The sequence below is a fragment of the Arachis ipaensis genome, chromosome B6 (assembly GCF_059453495.1).
Source record: "Arachis ipaensis isolate K30076 ecotype BB chromosome B6, ASM5945349v1, whole genome shotgun sequence".
Classification (NCBI taxonomy): Eukaryota; Viridiplantae; Streptophyta; class Magnoliopsida; order Fabales; family Fabaceae; genus Arachis; species Arachis ipaensis.
Window position 1 is genome coordinate 80,743,059 of NC_142441.1, and position 12,169 is coordinate 80,755,227.

Here is a 12,169-nt window from a genome sequence, read left to right on the forward strand (position 1 = left end):
CCTTGGCTCAGGAATAAACCTCATGCCCCTCTCTGTAATAGAGAAACTGGGAATCTATGGGGTGCAACCTGCTAAAATCTCATTAGAGATGGCAGACAGTTCAAGAAAACAGGCTTATGGACAAGTAGAGGACGTGTTAGTAAAGGTTGAAGGCCTTTACATCCCTGCTGATTTCATAGTCCTGGATACTGGAAAGGAAGAGGATGAATCCATCATCCTAGGAAGACCTTTCCTGGCCACAGCAAGAGCTGTGATTGATGTTGACAGAGGTGAAATAGTCCTTCAATGGAATGAGAACTCCCTGATGCCAAGGCATCTTAGGCTAGTTTCACTAGCATTTTTCTGTTAGTTTTAGTGGTTTTATGCATTTTCTTGAGCTTAAAGTAACCAAGAATGGTTAAATGAATAACAAAGCAATGAACCATCCAAACAGTATGATTTTGATGCAAATTCCATGAGTTTTTAGTTATATTACTTGAATGCTATGAATGGAAGATTTCTCATGAAATTTTGCAAGACTTTGATGCAATTGTTTGGATGATTTCAGGGAAGAAGAGGCTAGGCAAGGAAGCAACAAAACCAATAAAGGAAGCTTGAATATCACATGTGGAGTTTAAGTTCCAGTTTAATCTTAAACTGGAGCTTAAACGCCAGAATCATGAAGGCTAAGAAATGCTGGAACTGAAGTTTAACCTCCAGTTTAACCTTAAACTGGAGGTTAAACGCCAGAATGAAAGTCTCACCAAAGAAGCATTTCCACGTTTAACCTCCAGTTTAACCTTAAACTGGAGGTTAAACGCCAGAAGTGGGAAATTCACCATGGGAGCAATTCCACGTTTAAGCTCTAGATTAACCTCAAACTGGAGCTTAAACGTGTTCGACACAAACTCTCACCAAAGAAGCATTTTCACGTTTAACCTCCAGTTTAACCTTAAACTGGAGGTTAAACGCCAGAAGGAAGAAAGGCACCAGGAGCATTCCACGTTTAAGCTCCAGTTTAACCTTAAACTGGAGCTTAAACGTGTTCGACCAAGTTTTCTCCTCCAGGGTTGCTCTTTCCCCTCTTCCACGTTTAAGCTCCAGTTTAACCTTAAACTGGAGCTTAACCGTGTTCGACCTCCAGGGCTGCCTTTCCTATCTCCACGTTTAAGCTTCAGTTTAACCTTAAACTGAAGCTTAAACGTGTTCGACTAAGTGACCCTCCAGGGCTGCCTTCTTCCATTTCCACGTTTAAGCTTCAGTTTAACCTAAAACTGAAGCTTAAACGTGCTTCCACAAAAGGCATCACTGGAAGTGTCTGGCGTTTAAGCTGCAGTTTAAGCTTAAACTGCAACTTAAACGCCACTCTTGGAAAAGGTTTCTGGGCCAAAAATATTGCGGTTTAAGTTAGTATTTGAGCACAAACATTAACTTAAACTTACTCTGGTATGAAACCCAATTGAATATCATGGTTTATGGGATTGGGCCTGAAGGATTGATGAGTCTGAAATTTCAATTTGTTGAGTCATGTGTCATTATTTGATTATCACTAAGTTGGCTCAATGAATGTTACAGAATTTGGATCAGCAGCCTCATCAAGATTATGGATCATAAACCCAAGGCAAAAGGAAAGCAGGGAGAGGCCTCAAAGCCCAAGAAACACAACAGAAGCTCAATATAGAAAGTGTATAAATAGGATAGAATTTAAGTTAGGAAGGGACTTTTATCTTCATTTTGGCTAGTTTTCATATCTTTGTAATTGAATTCAGAGCTATGATTCACTAAACCCCCTTTCATTGGGTTAGGGAGCTCTATTGTAATTCAATGAATCAATAATAGTTTATCTTCTTCTTCAATCTTTTCTCTTGAATTTTGTTAGAAAGCTTCTCGATCTAATTCCATTGGGTAGTTGTCTTGGGAAAGAAACTACCCATAATTGGAATCCTTCGGAACCTTGGGAAAGGAATGGAGGATTCATGCTAGAGAAGCTTTCTCACAGTGAATTGGATTGGGGTTTGGATGGATATTGTGACATGTAATCCTACCAAATTGTGGTTCATGAAACTGTGTGGTATAATCAGTGATCGAGCATCATCTCTTCTTATGAACATTTAAACCAAGGGATTGGGAATTTGTTTGTTTTTAGAGAGAATTGGTGAGCCAAGGGATTGGGATCCAATCATATAAGATTGCCAAGCAAAATTAAATGAACGCATTGGTTGAGGAAGAGATAAACATGTTTTGATTCGGAGATCTCAATATCTCCTATAACCCAATGAATTCCCCATTTCTGATTTCCACTTTCTCTTTACATTCTGCAATTAAATTCATGCAATCACCCCCATTCCCTTTTAATTTCAGCAATTTAGCTTCTGCTCTTTACTTCATGCAATTTAAGATTCCGCCATTTCAATTTCTTGTCATTTACGTTTCCCGCCAATTTTACATTCTGCAATTCTCATCTAAATTTTGATTCCGCTCAACTAGAACACACTTCTAATCCGAATTGCTCACTCAACCAATCCTTGTGGGATTCGACCTCACTCTATTGTGAGTTTTTACTTGACGATAACCGGTGCACTTGCCGGAAGGAATTTTGCCGATCGTGCAATTTCCTAAATCGTGGCATAACAAGTTTATGCGCATCAAGTTTATGGTGCCGTTTGCCGGGGATTGGTTTTCGATTGACAATTCTCAAATTGGAAGTTAACTAGATTGAGCATTTTTCTTGCTTTGTTAATTCTGTTCAAGTTACTTGTTGAATTTTAATTTCTGCACTCTGTTACATGCTTTCTTTATTTATGCCTTTAAATTCAAGCAACTAACTCACTGACTCACTAACTGTTTGAATTAATTCCTCAACTGCTCTGACCATACTCTTCCATTAACCAAGAGTATTTCACTTGTTTGGTGCCTGTGCTGTGTTCTTGTATGACAGGTAGGAGAGGAGAGACATCAACTCCTCCATATACCGAACCAGAGAGGACCCTTCATAGACTTAGAAGGGAAGCAAGAGGGAAGAGAGTACTGGGAGAAGAAGAATCTGAAGGAGAATCTGAGGACAATTTTGAGGAAGCTCTAGATCTCAACATGGATAGAGAAGTTCACAACCATGAGAGAGCTGATGGAAACAATACCATTCCTGAGAGGAGGGTTCTTAGTTCATACATAAACCCAACCTCTGGGAATTGTGGTAGCAGCATTCAGAAACCACCCATTCAGGCCAACAATTTTGAGCTCAAACCACAGCTAATATCACTTGTGGAGAATCATTGTTCATTTGGTGGGAGTGCTAATGAAGATCCAAACCAACACCTCACAAAATTCCTGAGAATTTGCGACACTGTGAAGTCCAATGGAGTCCAGGAAGATGCCTATAAACTGCTTTTGTTCCCATTTTCACTTAGGGACAAGGCAGCTAAGTGGCTGGAATCATTCCCAAGGGGGAGCCTAACAACATGGGACGAGGTGGAAAGCAAGTTTCTGGCACGTTTCTACCCCCCACAAAAGGTCAATAGGCTTCGATCTGAGGTTCAGACTTTTAGACAACAAGATGGTGAAACTCTCTACGAGGCATGGGAGAGATTCAAGGATTTGACAAGAAAATGCCCACCAGACATGTTCCATGACTGGGTGCAATTGCACATTTTCTATGATGGACTTTCTTATGAATCAAGGAAGGCTGTGGACCATTCATCAGGAGGTTCATTGAACAGGAAAAAGACTGTGGAAGAAGCCATTGAAGTGATTGAAACAGTGGCTGAGAATGAGTACTACTATGCATCAGAGAGACACAACACTAAGGGAGTCATGGAGCTGAACCATGTTGATACAATTCTAGCCCAAAACAAGGTGTTTGCCAAGCAACTAGCAGAGCTCACCAGGAAATTAGAAACAAAGCAAGTGACTGCAATACACACACAAGAGCAAGAGGAAGAAAGCACTGAAGGAGGTGATTGGGAAGAGGCCAATTATGTAGGAAATCAACAAAGGCAATCATATGATCCACATTCCAACCCTTACAATCCAGGATGGAAAAACCACCCAAACTTTGGGTGGGGGAACCAACAAACCCAACCACAAAACCACAAACCTTACAACCATAACCAACATAACAATTCCACATACCAAAACTCCAACCAAAGATCATACCAAGCCACACAAAACACTTACTCCCAACCATCATATCAAGGCCAAAATAATCGACCTACCCAACCTAATCCGAACCAACAATTTCAAGATCAATTAAACAGGATAGAAGGAATGCTTGCAACCATGGGTCAAGACATAACCGAATTGAAAGCTTTTAAGGAAGAAGTAATTTCCAACTTGCAAAACCAAGGAGCTGCCATCGAGAAGTTAGAAAATCAAATTGGGTATTTGTATAAGCAAATCCCTGGGCCAAGTGTTTCTCATGCTGCCAAGGCTATTGCAAGGGAAGAATGTAAAGCCATAACCCTCAGAAGTGGAAAAAAGCTGAAGGAGATCTCAAGTGAACCCACAGAGGATGAAGCAAAGGAAAATGTGAGAGACAAGGAACAGGGACAATCCTTTACACCGTCTGCAACAAGAGAAAAAGAAAAAGAGGTCCTGAAGCCGTATAAACCCAAAGCACCATATCCTCAACGTTTGATGAAAGGTGAAAAGGATGGCCAATTCTCCAGATTTTTGGAGATTTTCAAGAAGCTTCAAATCAACATCCCGTTTGCTGAGGCAATAGAGCAAATGCCACTCTATGCAAAATTCTTAAAGGAATTAATGACCAAAAAGAGAAGCTGGAGAAATGAGGAAACTGTGTTGTTGACTGAAGAATGCAGTGCCATCATTCAACACAAATTGCCTCAGAAACTGAAGGATCCAGGCAGTTTTCAAATCCCCTGCATCATAGGAGAAGTCATGGTGGAGAAGGCCTTGTGTGACTTAGGGGCCAGTATCAATTTGATGTCTCTAACAATGATGAGAAGAATGGAGATTGAGGAAGCCAGACCAACAAGAATGGCCCTCCAATTGGCAGACCGAACCTTTAAATTCCCTCATGGGATAGTTGAGGATTTGTTGGTAAAAGTGGGAGATTTCATATTCCCTGCCGATTTTGTGGTATTAGATATGGAGGAAGAAGCCGAAGCTTCAATAATTCTGGGAAGACCCTTCCTGGCTACTGCAGGAGCCATCATAGATGTCCAAAAGGGTGAGCTCACTCTTAGACTACATGATGAGCAATTGGTGTTTAACGTATTCAAGGCAATGAGCTATCCATCAGAATCACTAAAGGAATGCATGAGGGTGGATGTAGTGGACATTGCAGTACAAGAAACCTTTGAGGAAACAACAAAGGAAGTGGCAGAGGAGGAGTTCACCAAGGATATTGAAGATAGTGACATCAAGGCTGCTGAAACAACCATGCCAAGCATGCCAGATAGAGTGAAAGAAGAGAAGGAAGCACCAAAACCTGAGCTCAAAGCATTGCCCCCTAATCTCAAGTATGCATACTTGGGTAGTAATGAGAGCTATCCTGTTATCATTAGCTCTGCCCTGAGCCAAGAACAGGAAGAAAAATTGATCAATGTGCTACAAACTCATCAGGACGCCATTGGATGGACCCTAGCTGATTTAAAGGGGATAAGTTCATCCATATGCATGCATAAAATCTTGTTAGAAGAGGATGCTAGACCCTACATTCAAGCTCAGAGAAGATTGAATCCCGTCATGAAAGAAGTGGTACAAAAAGAGGTCATGAAGTTATGGCAGGCAGGGGTAATCTACCCCATTTCTGATAGCCCATGGGTTAGTCCCATCCATGTAGTTCCCAAGAAAGGTGGCATAACTGTGGTGCCAAATGAGAGGAACGAACTCATACCCACAAGAACTGTCACTGGGTGGAGGATGTGCATAGACTACAGGAAGCTCAATGAAGCCACCAGAAAAGATCATTTCCCACTCCCATTCATGGATCAGATGCTTGAAAGGCTTGCAGGGCATGCTTACTATTGCTTTCTGGATGGATACTCAGGCTATAATCAGATAGTAGTTGATCCTAGAGATCAAGAGAAAACATCATTTGTTTGTCCATATGGAGTTTTTGCTTATAGACGCATGCCCTTTGGATTGTGCAATGCACCTGCCACTTTCCAAAGATGCATGCTGTCCATCTTTTCAGACATGATTGAAAAATTTATTGAGGTTTTCATGGATGATTTTTCTGTGTTTGGAGATTCTTTTCCTAGCTGCCTACACCACCTTGCCTTGGTGCTTAAGAGATGCCAAGAGACCAACCTAGTATTAAACTGGGAAAAGTGTCATTTCATGGTCACAGAAGGAATAGTCCTTGGCCACAAAATCTCGAATAGAGGCACTGAGGTGGACAGAGCTAAGGTGGAACTCATTGAAAAATTACCCCCACCAAGTAATGTCAAGGCAATTAGGAGTTTTTTGGGACACGCTGGCTTTTACAGAAGGTTTATTAGAGACTTTTCTAAAATAGCCAAACCTTTGAGTAACTTGCTTGTCTCTGATACACCCTTTGTATTTGATAAAAATTGCATGCTAGCCTATGAACTTTTGAAGCAAAAACTTTCCTCTGCACCTATCATTGCCCCACCTGATTGGAACTTACCTTTTGAACTGATGTGTGATGCATCAAACCTTGCTGTTGGGGCAGTGTTAGGACAAAGGAAAGACAATTTGGTACATGTGATTTATTATGCCAGTAAGGTCTTGAATGATAACCAAAGGAATTACACAACCACTGAAAAAGAACTCTTGGCAATAGTCTTTGCATTTGACAAATTTAGATCCTATCTCATTGGATCTAAAGTCATTGTCTTCACTGATCATTCAGCTTTAAAATACTTACTTGCTAAACAAGAATCCAAACCAAGACTTATTAGATGGGGTCTTTTGTTGCAGGAATTTGACATTAAAATCAAAGACAAGAAGGGTGTAGAGAACAAGGTGGCAGACCATTTATCAAGGATACAATGTGAAGAAGGAAGCGCACAAAGCACACATATAAATGAGTGCTTTCCTGATGAACAACTCATGGTAATTCACAAAGCACCCTGGTTTGCAGACATAGCGAACTTCAAGGCCACTGGGAGTTTGCCGTTGGAATTTAATAAGCATCAAAGGAAGAAATTGGTAAATGATGCCAAATACTTCATCTGGGACGAACCATACTTGTTCAAAAAATGTTCGGATGGCATACTCAGAAGATGCATATCAGAGGAAGAAGGAAGGGAAGCCTTATGGGACTGCCATGGCTCCACCTATGGAGGATATTTTGCAGGAGAAAGAACAGCAGCTAAGGTGTTGCAGTGTGGTTTTTATTGGCCCACTATCTTCAAAGATGCAAAGGAACTAGTGAAGCACTGCCATGAATGCCAGAAAGCGGGGACCCTGCCAAGAAGAAATGAAATGCCACAACAATTCATTCTGGAACTTGAATTGTTTGATGTATGGGGGATAGATTTCATGGGACCCTTTCCCACCTCATACTCAAATAATTACATCCTTGTGGCAGTAGACTATGTCTCCAAATGGGTTGAAGCAATAGCAACTCCAACCAATGATAATAAGGTAGTCATGAACTTCCTCAGAAAACACATTTTTTGCCGTTTTGGGGTTCCAAGAACAATCATCAGTGATGGAGGAAGCCACTTCTGCAACAAACCATTAGAGGCATTGCTTCTAAAATATGGAGTCAAACATAAGGTAGCCACACCATACCATCCACAGACGAGTGGGCAAGCCGAAATATCTAATAGGGAACTCAAAAGAATCCTGGAAAAGACTGTGGGAACTTCAAGGAAGGACTGGTCGATTAAGCTAGATGATGCTCTTTGGGCATATAGGACAGCTTTCAAAACACCAATTGGAATGTCTCCTTACCAACTAGTATATGGAAAAGCTTGCCATTTTCCAGGGAAGCTAAAATCAAGGTGGTCTGGACCATTCCTGGTCACCAAAGTCTCCCAATATGGACAAATAGAAATCATGGAAGAAAAGTCACAACGAACCTTCACGGTGAATGGTCAAAGACTCAAACATTACTTGGGAGATGTGGAGGAGAAGGACAAGGTTAAATATCACCTCAACTGAGGCAGCTGACCGTCAAGCTAATGACATTAAAGAAGCGCTTGTTGGGAGGCAACCCAACCTGAGGTAATACTCCCTTGCTGTTTCTTTTATTTGTTTCAATAAAAAGGTGAAGTAGTTTCTGTGCATTGCAAAGAATTAAGTTTGGTGTTTCACACCAAACAATGAATTCGTGGATCAATAATTCAAAGGGGAATGTGTGACTCTAAGTTTGGTGTTCCACCATTAAGCTCAACTGAACACAACAAACTTTGAATTATATGAAAGGAACAACCATTCTAAGCAATCACAGAAATGCTTAAAATCCTTAGCAGCAACTTCATTCCAAGGAGAATTCAAGGATTCAAAGAACAGAGAAGTAAGTAGGAGACTAAGTTTGGTGTTCACACACCAACTTAAGACTCAGACACTTGCCCATACATAGTTGAGCTAACCACTCAAGTGCTTGAGAAGCAAGCAACTTCATCACTCTTAGCAGGAAAGGAAACAAGGATTTTAGAAAGAACATGAAGCAACAACTAGGAGAAGAAGGAGAAATCAAATTGTTCCTGGCAACAAAGAGAAAACAAGAAATTTCACAAGGTGGTGTTGTTCCTTGACATTTCTTTAAAATGGGTAAACAAAAGCATGCTTGTTCTGGTATAAACTGAAATTGTTGAATCTGTCTGGAATGTAAAGTTTCTAGTATGTTTGTCTGTTTAGTGCTTTGAATAAAGTGAATGCCTTGATGTTTGGATATAACTTCACCTTCTTAATCAAATGCTTGCCATGCTTGTTCTGTTTCCAAAAATAAAAGAAAAGTTTGAACAAAAGTAACTTGGCTCAATTAGTGACAAATCAAGTAGAATTAAGTGGTGGTATGCATGCTTGATTGTCTAAGTCAGATCACTGGAAATAGAGTGTAGAATTATCATTTTTTGTGTAGAAATTGAAAACTGTCTATGGATCTTGATGAATAAATATCTTTGGCCATGAAGAAGAAAGAAAAAAGAAGAAGAAAAAGCCACTGAAAAAGGGCAACCAAAAAGCAAAAAAAAAAAAAAATTGAGAAAATAAGCTAGGCACCAATGGTTTGAACTTCTGAGACAAATGCCTGTGGTTTGAACTTCTGAGGAGTGTTTCAACACTTGGTAACTTGGGTTAACTAACCCGGGATTATCAACCAAAAGTCCATTATCAAGAGCAACCTAAATACAAAACATTTAGTCACACAAAGAGGTGCTGGGCACCAATGTCTCAAGAAGAAATGTGAACTAAAATGCCTGGAGTGGATATGTGTAGTGCACTGATAAGAAAAAGAAAATGCCAAAGGCTGGTGCAACACATGACACTAAGCAAACAAGGAGCAAAGAAGCTCTAAGAAAAAGAAAAGAAAAACAAAGAAGAGAAAAGTGCCAAGGACATAAGAGTAACAAGAGGCCATAGCAGTGTTTGATGGATGCAATGAAAAAGTGATAATCTTACCTGATAAGAATGAAAAAGTGATGCTGCAACTTTCTGCATAAAACCCTTCTGATGAACTTAAAGTGCTTACTAATATAGCCAATGGGATTGCTTTCTATTCATGCTTTTTTCTCAAATAACTCAGGACTTGCTTAGGGACAATCAAGTATTAAGTTTGGTGTTGTGATGCCAAGGCATCTTAGGCTAGTTTCACTAGCATTTTTCTGTTAGTTTTAGTGGTTTTATGCATTTTCTTGAGCTTAAAGTAACCAAGAATGGTTAAATGAATAACAAAGCAATGAACCATCCAAACAGTATGATTTTGATGCAAATTCCATGAGTTTTTAGTTATATTACTTGAATGCTATGAATGGAAGATTTCTCATGAAATTTTGCAAGACTTTGATGCAATTGTTTGGATGATTTCAGGGAAGAAGAGGCTAGGCAAGGAAGCAACAAAACCAATAAAGGAAGCTTGAATATCACATGTGGAGTTTAAGTTCCAGTTTAAGCTTAAACTGGAGCTTAAACGCCAGAATCATGAAGGCTAAGAAATGCTGGAACTGAAGTTTAACCTCCAGTTTAACCTTAAACTGGAGGTTAAACGCCAGAATGAAAGTCTCACCAAAGAAGCATTTCCACGTTTAACCTCCAGTTTAACCTTAAACTGGAGGTTAAACGCCAGAAGTGGGAAATTCACCATGGGAGCAATTCCACGTTTAAGCTCCAGTTTAACCTCAAACTGGAGCTTAAACGTGTTCGACACAAACTCTCACCAAAGAAGCATTTTCACGTTTAACCTCCAGTTTAACCTTAAACTGGAGGTTAAACGCCAGAAGGAAGAAAGGCACCAGGAGCATTCCACGTTTAAGCTCCAGTTTAACCTTAAACTGGAGCTTAAACGTGTTCGACCAAGTTTTCTCCTCCAGGGTTGCTCTTTCCCCTCTTCCACGTTTAAGCTCCAGTTTAACCTTAAACTGGAGCTTAAACGTGTTCGACCTCCAGGGCTGCCTTTCCTATCTCCACGTTTAAGCTTCAGTTTAACCTTAAACTGAAGCTTAAACGTGTTCGACTAAGTGACCCTCCAGGGCTGCCTTCTTCCATTTCCACGTTTAAGCTTCAGTTTAACCTAAAACTGAAGCTTAAACGTGCTTCCACAAAAGGCATCACTGGAAGTGTCTGGCGTTTAAGCTGCAGTTTAAGCTTAAACTGCAACTTAAACGCCACTCTTGGAAAAGGTTTCTGGGCCAAAAATATTGCGGTTTAAGTTAGTATTTGAGCACAAACATTAACTTAAACTTACTCTGGTATGAAACCCAATTGAATATCATGGTTTATGGGATTGGGCCTGAAGGATTGATGAGTCTGAAATTTCAATTTGTTGAGTCATGTGTCATTATTTGATTATCACTAAGTTGGCTCAATGAATGTTACAGAATTTGGATCAGCAGCCTCATCAAGATTATGGATCATAAACCCAAGGCAAAAGGAAAGCAGGGAGAGGCCTCAAAGCCCAAGAAACACAACAGAAGCTCAATATAGAAAGTGTATAAATAGGATAGAATTTAAGTTAGGAAGGGACTTTTATCTTCATTTTGGCTAGTTTTCATATCTTTGTAATTGAATTCAGAGCTATGATTCACTAAACCCCCTTTCATTGGGTTAGGGAGCTCTATTGTAATTCAATGAATCAATAATAGTTTATCTTCTTCTTCAATCTTTTCTCTTGAATTTTGTTAGAAAGCTTCTCGATCTAATTCCATTGGGTAGTTGTCTTGGGAAAGAAACTACCCATAATTGGAATCCTTCGGAACCTTGGGAAAGGAATGGAGGATTCATGCTAGAGAAGCTTTCTCACAGTGAATTGGATTGGGGTTTGGATGGATATTGTGACATGTAATCCTACCAAATTGTGGTTCATGAAACTGTGTGGTATAATCAGTGATCGAGCATCATCTCTTCTTATGAACATTTAAACCAAGGGATTGGGAATTTGTTTGTTTTTAGAGAGAATTGGTGAGCCAAGGGATTGGGATCCAATCATATAAGATTGCCAAGCAAAATTAAATGAACGCATTGGTTGAGGAAGAGATAAACATGTTTTGATTCGGAGATCTCAATATCTCCTATAACCCAATGAATTCCCCATTTCTGATTTCCACTTTCTCTTTACATTCTGCAATTAAATTCATGCAATCACCCCCATTCCCTTTTAATTTCAGCAATTTAGCTTCTGCTCTTTACTTCATGCAATTTAAGATTCCGCCATTTCAATTTCTTGTCATTTACGTTTCCCGCCAATTTTACATTCCGCAATTCTCATCTAAATTTTGATTCCGCTCAACTAGAACACACTTCTAATCCGAATTGCTCACTCAACCAATCCTTGTGGGATTCGACCTCACTCTATTGTGAGTTTTTACTTGACGTTAACCGGTGCACTTGCCGGAAGGAATTTTGCCGATCGTGCAATTTCCTAAATCGTGGCATAACAAGTTTATGCGCATCAAGTTTATGGTGCCGTTTGCCGGGGATTGGTTTTCGATTGACAATTCTCAAATTGGAAGTTAACTAGATTGAGCATTTTTCTTGCTTTGTTAATTCTGTTCAAGTTACTTGTTGAATTTTAATTTCTGCACTCTGTTACATGCTT

General features: G+C 39.9%; 1 non-coding gene across 1 annotated transcript; it reads right to left on the reverse strand.

The window, feature by feature from the left end:
* Window positions 1–3,495: 3,495 nt before the first annotated feature.
* On the reverse strand, window positions 3,496–3,599 carry LOC148561494 (small nucleolar RNA R71). The gene has a single exon (XR_015886348.1). It is a non-coding gene; the product is annotated as a small nucleolar RNA R71 (small nucleolar RNA).
* Window positions 3,600–12,169: the final 8,570 nt, after the last annotated feature.